We start from the raw sequence: 10,280 nt of genomic DNA on the forward strand, positions 1-10,280 counted from the left end.
CAGACAAAAAAGTTCGAATACAAAAACAAAAGCTTTGATTCGAATAATAAATACATATGAGGGTTCTCTTCTCTGCAACTGCTTATAAGGACAACAGTGGATAACATGATTACCTTAACACTTCACTGTCTTCAAGAATTAATAATCATCGACAGAGGACATAGTTCTGAGGTCATTTTGTGCGCTGCTGATTTCTGACTTTGCTTTTTCCCGAACAATTCTAGTTGAAATATCGGCATTTTTATGTAAGATATGTATATGATAATTATATTTGTATAGTGATAATATAATTATAATAATTATTAGGGCATTACGTTTGTTCGTGCAGTAAGTCCTAATATAGCTACCGGCATTGCAGATATTTGATTCTAAGTAAATGAATTTATGCGTAGGATCGCTTCTATCAAACATTCAATTATGCATACGAACATATGTATATAATTATTACAATAATTCACCTAAAAATGCAAAAATTCCCCAAAAAAATCGTGCTAGAGAAAAAAGCAACGCCTGTTTTGAAATCAGTTGGAAAAAAGCTTATCGATCCGCACAAAATAATCTCACAACCATTTCCTCCGTTGATCAGTGTAATGAATACAATTTTAATGAATATACAGTATATGGGAAATATGCATAATGTTAATCTTTAGTGGTAAAACCGTTGATTAAAAATAATCCATCGAAACTTCACTCTCTGACATTACGCATTATTTTGAATGCTCCTCAACCAATGAATGGATGAATGAATGTGAAATTCGAGAGGTGCAATAACGTGCTTGTATCGAAGTTTAAAAATAATGGACTCTCCTCAAGATAACAATGAATGGTGAACTCTAAGAGGGCAATAGCGCTGCTTGTACCGGAATACAATAATAATAAATGCTCTCAACCAAAGAAATAGTAGTGAGCTGTAAGAGGAACAATCACGAGCTTGTATCGGCATGCTTAATTGAAGTGAGTTACTCAGCGCGGAGTTCAGGAGTTACGCGCTCGTGACTGGCGTGCGCAGAGCAAACAATTGAGCATCGGGCGCTCAGAGATTCTCTTAACCGTCCAGGACTCAATTAAAACTTCTGTTATGACCTGCGCTCTTCCCAGTATCTTGCTTGTGAAGTCTATTGAAGAGTCAAAATAATGTTGTTGATCCTACAAATGTATTGAGAGCATTTTTGGTCGGTTTCAGTTTGAACTCTTGTGATAGCAAACACAATGAGATATTAAGCATTCATGTCATTTTAATGATCATGCATTTTTGCGATATTATTTTATAGTTGATGCGATCAAATTGGAAGTTTGCACATTCCATTTGATTTTTCACCACGAAATCTTTAAAACTCGATGCTTAATTTTATGTGTCAAAATATATCGAAAAAAATAGGCTCGACCAGCTTGGCAACTTTGTTTACAATGTTTGGGGTTAAATATTTTGTATTAATTAGCAATAGAGAACAATCAATCTTAATCCTACTTCAGATTTACACTGCTGATTCTAACCTAACATTAACTAAGGTGACGTTCGCTGAAAACTGGTTTCTTTTAGTTACTTGAAGTTTGTTATCAACGCAAACTCGATTAAGGCTCTTGAAATGCAAAACCACGTTGTACTTAGATTAATAACTGCTAATGGCAATGAGGGATAGTATTCAATTGAATATATTAAGTTTCTTAGATGAGAGGAACATAGCATTATATAATGCAGAATGCGTTGTAAAATATTTTATGCACCATTCAACTCTTGATTAGTAATGATCTTGCATTTTTTCATTGCAGAACGTCATGATCTTGCATTTTCCTGCATTGCAGAACGTCATTATTACCCCGTCATTGCAGGACGACGGGGTAATAATGACGTACGTTCTGCAATGACTAGTCCTAAGTCCTAAATGATTCTTACCAAACAAGGTTATTTAATTAGGGCTCTAAATTACCTAATTTTTACGAAGAGCTCTTGAGGGGTCGTACATACAACATGGCTTTGATCTGTCTGGTATGTAGCTGATCTTGAAATTATCTGCGCTAGTTCTGACCTGCATGGGGCGAGGTTCTGCAATAGTTCTGACCTGCATGAGGGAGATAAGGTGAACTTAGGGGAGATAAGGTGATCTTAGGGGAGATAAGGTGAACTTAGGGGAGATAAGGTGAACTTGGGGGAGTTAAGGTGAACTTAGGGAAGATAAGGTGAACTTAGGGGAGTTAAGGTGAACTAAAACTATATTAGTAATGAAAAGTTAGAGGTAATAAGGTCATCAAAGAGTCAATAATTTTTGTGAACTTAGAGGTGATGAGATAAAGTTGTAGGTGATAAAGTGACTAAATAGTAGACATGTTATGTTATTGTATGTTATTTAATGTTATGCATGTGATGTTGAGATATGTTATGTAATTTTATGAATTATGTTTTGTTACGTTAAGTTATGTTATGTTTTGTTATGCTATGTTATGTTATGTTGTTTTGGATTATATAAAGTACATACCTACTGTATATCATATGGAGAGCTCAAAGTAGTTAAATTAGATAAGAATAACTCTGAGTAACTAAACTAAAAAAACTGACTAAACTAATTATTCCTAACTAAAAGTAGCTTAAATTAGATAAAAAGAACTTTGAGTTAACATGTGAGCTTGCTGTCGATGAGAGGAGTTCAGAGCGTACAAGAAGCTGTTTACTTTACAATTGATCCCGAATAAGATTAAAAACATTTCCAGCATTGGTTATAGAAGTGTTTCTATTGCAGGTTCTTTAAGTAAGTCCCAAACCGCTAAAGTAAATAATTCCCAATCCGCTACAGTGTATACTATTACTGTTATACTATTATTATATTATTATTCTATTATTATACTATTATACTCGGCCTCAAAAATGGTATTAAACTGGAATCAGATGTTGTCTATGTAATGATCCTGGAAGTTTCTCATATAAGGTGCCAAAGCTCGCTAAAGGTTCAAGAAATTGTTGAAATTTATGAAAATTTGTCCCAAGAAACTGTCCCAAGTTATGGTTCCATAACCTGCACTAAAAATGGCAATATAAAAGATCCAAAAATTGCCCTTGACATAATAGACCCGAAAATTGTTCCATATCTGACTTCCCTGAATCTGATGAGTGACACTTGCATGCATCCCCCCCACCCAATGCTGAGAATGCCAGGACAGGCAGAACTCCCACGTGTGATACCAAAATTCAATAAATAGGTTCAATTGAATTACAAAATCCATGTTCAATCCAAAAAATAACTTTCAATGAAAATTTTCATAATTGGCTCATGGCATGAAAATTAAACTTTAAGTGGTAAATTCCTGAGTTCCTTCACGGTTATTAAAAAATATTTTATTTGCAAACTAATCCTTTATAATTTCTATTCATTGCATCGAAAATTCACAATTCAAAATTTTCATGGCCTGCCACTGCCGACCATAGGCCGCAGATTTTCGGTTCCAGATTGCCAAATACAGGCTAATGCCGGCAAAGCTCTTTGAGCTTTGCCGAGCTTTGAGCTCTCAAAGCTCAAAGCTCAAAGCACCATTATCCGCTCGCCTATGATAGCGATTACGATCGAGATTTGTGGATATGAACGCGTTCCTCGAGTGTCATGGAGCGCGGAAACAAACCATTGCTTTGGGGAATGGAATGATGGAGTAGATCAGTGCAATGTTAAAGCTTTGCTTTCCGCTTAAATTAATTCTCTTCAAATGGATTTTTTTGTGGATGCTTTAATAATGAAAAATAACCATTGAATAAAAAGCTTAATAAGTGTATTTGATGCGGATGAATCGCGTATCGTTGAAGCTTGCTTCAAATTTACGTAATTTATTTCAAATTCAAATAACGTAATATTGCCTAACATTGCAATTTTTAAAAATTTTAAGCTGCACAAAAATGTCTGCCGCAAACTTCTTGCATTGGACCAGTTTTTCACTGCATCTTCTTTGTCTGCCTTGCATTTCTTGCAGTGAATGCCTTGCATTTTGAACATGTCTTTCTTTGCATATCTGTCTTGCATTATAGACAGATTGTTGTTTCCTGCAGCATCAGTCGCCTCCTCGGAATTTCGCTTCACTCGCACTTGTCCTCAGTTTTGACCGTTGACAAAGAACTCAGCAGCCGCGCTTTGTTGGAGGCTCCGGCCCACCAATGCCGGCATTCCCGCCTCTGGCGCGTCTGTTTTGCGCGCTGCAAATGCGGCGAGATATCCCTAGGTGAGGGAGAGATTTCCGGGAGTGCGATATCCCTAGGTGTTTGAGCGATTTCCAAAAGTGAGAGATCCGACGGTGAGTGAGATATTTCCAAGGGTGAGTATGGAACTGTGAGTGAGCGATTTCCATAAATGAGATACTCGTCGATTAGTGAGGGATTTCAAAAGGAGAGATTTTCAAGCGTGAGATTTCCCTAATCGATTGAAAGATTTCCGAGTTCAAGATTTTCCTCGTTGAGTGAGAGATATTAAGAAGAGATTCCCTTTGTTGTAAACTTGTATGGCAGGTTTCCATGAGCGAGATTTCCCTTGTTCAGTGAGAGAATTCTGCGATCTAGATTTCCGTCGGGTGAAAGATTTTCCAGGGAGCGACTGGTCTGGAATTCTTAGAACTTAGTCGCTCGTTTCATGTGACAGTCTTGTTTGCAACAGACGCTTTAATCGCTGACATGTAGTGTTGATTCATCTCCGTTTATCACTGTACAAAAGATTATATCACACTATTACTATTTAGCATTACAATTCAGTATTAATATTTCGGTGTGAACAATTTTAATATGGGTATGCCTTTAATTGAAATTAACTTGAAATTTTAGATTCCGTGCAATTGATGCAACAAAAAAAAACTAAATAAAAATACATTTATACAACAGCTATATGACTTTAGATGAGTTTAGCTATGGTTCTTTTTTATCTCTGTAAGGTTTAAGTTTGTTTCGCAATTTCGATATTCCGATAGCAAATAACGAGGTTTCCAAAGGAATGCCAATTGTCTTCAACACATTTCAACCAGTTCAAGTGCACGACTGTATTGTTTATTTTTGGTGAAAACATTGTTTGCAATGATATAATTTCTAATTCAAATGAAGATCTCCCCTATTATTAAGAACAGGATATGAGAAAATATTTAAGCTAAAAAACTGCAATAATCAAGTCTAGTTTTGAGCTAAAAAAGTTGTGATAAAAAATTCATAGCACCACCTAACTTCCCAGAATAGATTTTAAAAGCGCATATAAGCTTGTTTAATCATCGGTTTTGAATTATATTAGATTCCTTATATATAATTAGTGGATATCTCAATTAGGTTGCGCTCCTTTAAGATTAAAATTTTAATATTTATTTCATATTTCCAAGCCTGTGGCTTGAATGAAATTGTGGCGTAAATAACGCAAGTAAACTTTCAGGTTGGCGTAGAAAATGAAATCTTGTCATTTCTTCGGCAATTAATTAGTAAGTACATGTAATGGAATGATATATAATGGCATATCGTGCCATTACATATACATAAAATGATCAATATATACATTACATTGCATTATTTGAGCAAATTTCAACAATATCACAAAAATAGTGCAATTGGAAGAACAAAAAGATGCTTTGATCAGTAGAATATGCTGGCAAGCAAGAAATAATTGATTATAAAATTGAAAGTAAGAACGGTTGATTAGAGTTTAATTCATAAGAATTTCATGAATTTTTACATGTGACGTACTTCTTCTACATAGTTCAGTCCATATTTCACAAATTTCATGTATATATATAACTATTCAACACCCTTAACATTGACCACTAGTTTTGTACAAGATCCTTTACAGAGTTCACTATATTCTATAGCATTATCAAAGCCTTACAGAATTATGACACTACATTTAAGGTACCTCAAATATTCTTTAGAAACTTTGCAAAAACACAACATCAGATATAAAAATCTTAACAAAAGCTCACCTCCAGTGAGTATGCAGAAGTAGACGAATATGGATGTTGTTGTCGCAAGGTTCACGTTCATTCTTAATCGCCACGAGTTGTACTGTATTGCTTATTCAATTTCCTAAGGCAATAAATAATGCATTGCAGAGTCCCACATGTCGCAGTGGAGCAATAACTCGTCTAAATAACAACAACTGCTTCATCCAATACTAATTTAATATTATTTCTTTCTGCAGAGGGCTGGTAAATTCAATAACATTTAAGTGAATTTATCATTTTAAATCAGAGATAATTAATCGATTGTATGATTGTCCATGGTATATTTATATTATTTGACCATATTTACTTGCGGCGAATATTGGTGTAATTATGACGGTTTACTTGTCATTGTTTCTGTCTGAAGGAAACAAATTAATCACGTCATAAATGCGTTTACCTTCTGCTGAGGTTTCAACCTTCGATTATAATTTTCTAAATGAAAATTCGAGTTTTGGATATCTCTTCCGTGCTGTACTAGATCGCCAAAATCGAAAATTATTGCATCGAAATAGTGATGATTCTTCAGTTAATACTGGTGATGAACTTTATCTCTTGAAAAATGTTGACTTTAGATTCGATTTATTTCAATCTAAAGAAAATTACTTATATAAATTAAATGAGTAATTAAAATAATAAATAAATATTAATATTAATTAATTAATAATAAATTAAATAATTAAATAAAAATTAAATAATTAAATTTCATTGCTTTGCTTCTTACTTCAAAATTAATTCTCGGTTTGATATCAAATTTTAAATGTTATTTATTTTCACTGTCATCGTTAAAGGTGCGATTTATTTATTATTATTACGAACCACAAGAAACACCCATTCAGTAATAAATTTACATTTTAGATACGACAATTCTTACTGTTCATTGACGTTATATATTCCCTCCTAACCCTCCAAAAATTCTATATTCCCTCAAATTCAAAAAATAGTTAATTTAAACCATTGAATTTACTTATTTTAAACAATGCACAAACTGTTCCACTGTTTTGATATTACATTTATAAGAAACTTACACTCCTCCTCTCAGGCAGGCCTAGCCTCAGCCACCGGATAAACCCAACAAAATCAATTTTTTTATGACCGGCTGCTCATATCTCGCCAGTAATTCATGTCATTTTAAAGGCTCTGGCGTCCGAAATAATACAGATTTTTTGTATACCAAAGCTATACATATTTAAGGTTCATTCAATTGTATTTTATATTATTATGTGCTTTATGAAAAATGACTATTATTTCTCCATAGAATTTTTCTGTAGGCGATGCATATATTCTTTAAATTGAAGAAAAAACAGGGATGCTGCCACTTTTTACAACACTTCTCTTTAACTTCACTTCTTGTTGTTTGTTTGTTTGTTTATCTGTCTGCTACAAATCTTGTAATCGATATTTAACACACTTCCACCTGTCCAATCGATCTAAAATTTTGCACACTCGCGTAAAGTCGGAGACAATACATTAATCAACTGACAGAATGAATAATTTAGAAAATTTAAATTTTTTCATATATATTAAAAAATTGACAAATTATTTTTTGAATATTTGAAAATAGAATTAGAAATTCATTGTACATGTGTAATATCGGAGACACTAAATTCTTTGGAAGTGTCTTTAAAAAGAAATTTTCAAACGCATATTATTATTGAATAACTTCGCTAATTTTGTGGGTGTTTCACTGATTATCGTTTTGGAAGGATTATTATCATTTGTATACTGAATGTTTCAGTTCTATCATTTTTGCCCCATAATCAAGTGAAGGCTTGGCTAACATTTTTTGGCGTTGATTGATTGATTGATTTTTATTCACAAAGGAGCTCTAGTTACAATTCAAAAGAGAAAAAGAAAAACATTTACAAAATAATAGAGACATCCAAGTGAATGCCCATAAGCAGATAAGCTTCGCAGGCAACATAGAAAGTGAGAGGAAGGTCCCTCTAATACCATAACGGTGTAGCTTCCCTAGAAGAATTCGGTGATTCACGCAATCAAAAGCCTTCTGTAGGTCCAGAAAAAGAGCGACACAGTAATCTTTTGAATGGTACGTCCTAAGAAGGTCTTGAACTAGATAAAATATAGCCATGGTTGTGTTGCTACCCTTACGGAAACCAAACTGGTTATCAGATATAATTGAATGATGATGATTCTTCGAAATATAGGTCCCACTATAATTACAACACTTCTCTTTAACTTCACTTCTTGTTGTTTGTTTGTCTGCTGCAAATCTTATAATCAATATTTATTACACTTTTACAAGTTTAATCGATCTGAAACTTTGCCCACTTGCGTAAAGCCGGAGAGAATGCATGAATCAAGTGACAGAAAAAATAATTTTAAAGATTTAAAATTGTTTAATATTAAAAAAAATACATTTTGATATTTTTTAAATTAAAATTTAAAAAATTTCTAAATTTCAAATTCAATTTTTTTATATTTAAAATATTTTAAAATAAATTTTTTAAATATTAAGAATAAAATAAGAAATTCATTGTACATGTGTAACATCGGAGATACAATGGCCTCTTTAGAAGTGTTGTCTTTAAAAAGTAATTTTTAAAGGCATATTATTTTTATTATAAACTCATGTTTGAACATACATACAGCTTGTTAGCATAGAATGAATCAACAGAATATAAAAAATACGTATTTTATATTATCATAATCGTATTATCATAATCAGGTAGATGTTATATTTTATATTTATGTATGATATTTTGTCTAAACTTTTATTGGAGTTTCACGTGTATGAGTTTTATTAAAATTGTTATATATTACCAACAGAAAAAACTATAACAGAAAAGGATGACTTGTATTTATTTAGATAAAATAATTCCCTCACAATGAAGGCTTTTGGTAAGTCTTGTGTGAAATATAAATTTCCGAAAATTTTATGAAATTCCCTGAGCTGCCGATACCACAAGTTGCCGTATGATTTGATCCACGGCACATTTCACGCCATTTATGGAGGCTTTATAGGAGCGATATGTGGCCGACGATCTGCCGATGATATTACGACGAAAATCTGCTCTCAGGTTCATTCAATGGTTAACGTATGAAAATATTGTATAAACACGCTGGACTTTTGCCAAGTTCAGCCTAACATTTTTCCCTAATATTTCAATTTTATTATACTATTGAAATATACAGATTTTACGTTTCACAAACGTCTTAAGGGGCTACAAGGTCCAATTAATTATCTACTCAGTGGATTAATTAACCGCTCTTCCAAATATCTGAGTAATAAATTGTTCCAAAAATCTGAATTTCTGTAATGGAACTCTATTTCCGCCTATCATATGATTCATATCGGCTGAAATAAACAGCGTTTTTTCTATGTTAAATAACTTTAGCGGACAAAATTTATTGAATTTTTTGATATTTCCAATAAATGAATCATTAATAGAAAATCTACAAAACTCACCTTGAGTACCATCGCGGTTCAATTTGTATATGATTTATAAGATAAAGAGATTACTTAGATCTCGCTGGGGAAAGATTGTTCATATTCAATATTTCTAGAATTGATTCAACTAGAGTTGACGGACATTTTACAGATTTTTTCATCTGGGTTTGATTGCACATAAGAATTTTTTCAGGCAATTTTAATTTCATCCTTTTAAAAATATTTGTTCAGAATTATTATTATTCCGCAATTCTTTGAAATGTATGATGATTTAATTTTGAATTGTCTGATTTTTAATACGTATGAGTTTAAAATGTTTTAAGCAAAATTTTAATCTATATTGAGTAATTTTTCATTTTTGGTGACTACTAGGTTTTCATTTAAATTTGCCTAAAGTTCAAATTGCATTTGGTTTAACTTGACTATATCTCTTGGTTGTATTTTCATCTTGAGTTCTCAATCTGTTTTCTGTGCTTGGCTGGCTGTAAAAATTATGCTTAAACCGTTTTTAAAAACCATTTTTAAACCATTTGATGAACGAGTCATGGATGTAAATCGAAAATTTACAGCCATTAACCGATTTTTGTTCGTCAGAACGGCAGCAATAGCAAGCAGTAATAACAGTAAACACACCAACCCATTCACGTTCAGAAGTCATTCCATTCCCTCTTCTGTACACCGTGCGAGACATGTTCAGATCTCCCTCACTACAAGATAATATGTTTTATATGCGTACCGCTAAGGCGCTTAGCAGACGTTTGTGTGACCGGGTTGTTGGAAATGTTGAGCATCTTTTGTATTGAACTTTCCGAGCGTTTGTTGTGGATTAAGAGCGGGCATTAATTATTACTTCATGTATGAGAGTGAAGTATATAATGAAACAATTGACTTCTTTTCTTTTTCATGAGAATAATTTAGCGTTTGATGTTCA

Source organism: Hyalella azteca, unplaced genomic scaffold (assembly GCF_000764305.2).
Source record: "Hyalella azteca isolate HAZT.00-mixed unplaced genomic scaffold, Hazt_2.0.2 contig13012, whole genome shotgun sequence".
In the NCBI taxonomy this organism is placed as follows: Eukaryota; Metazoa; Arthropoda; class Malacostraca; order Amphipoda; family Hyalellidae; genus Hyalella; species Hyalella azteca.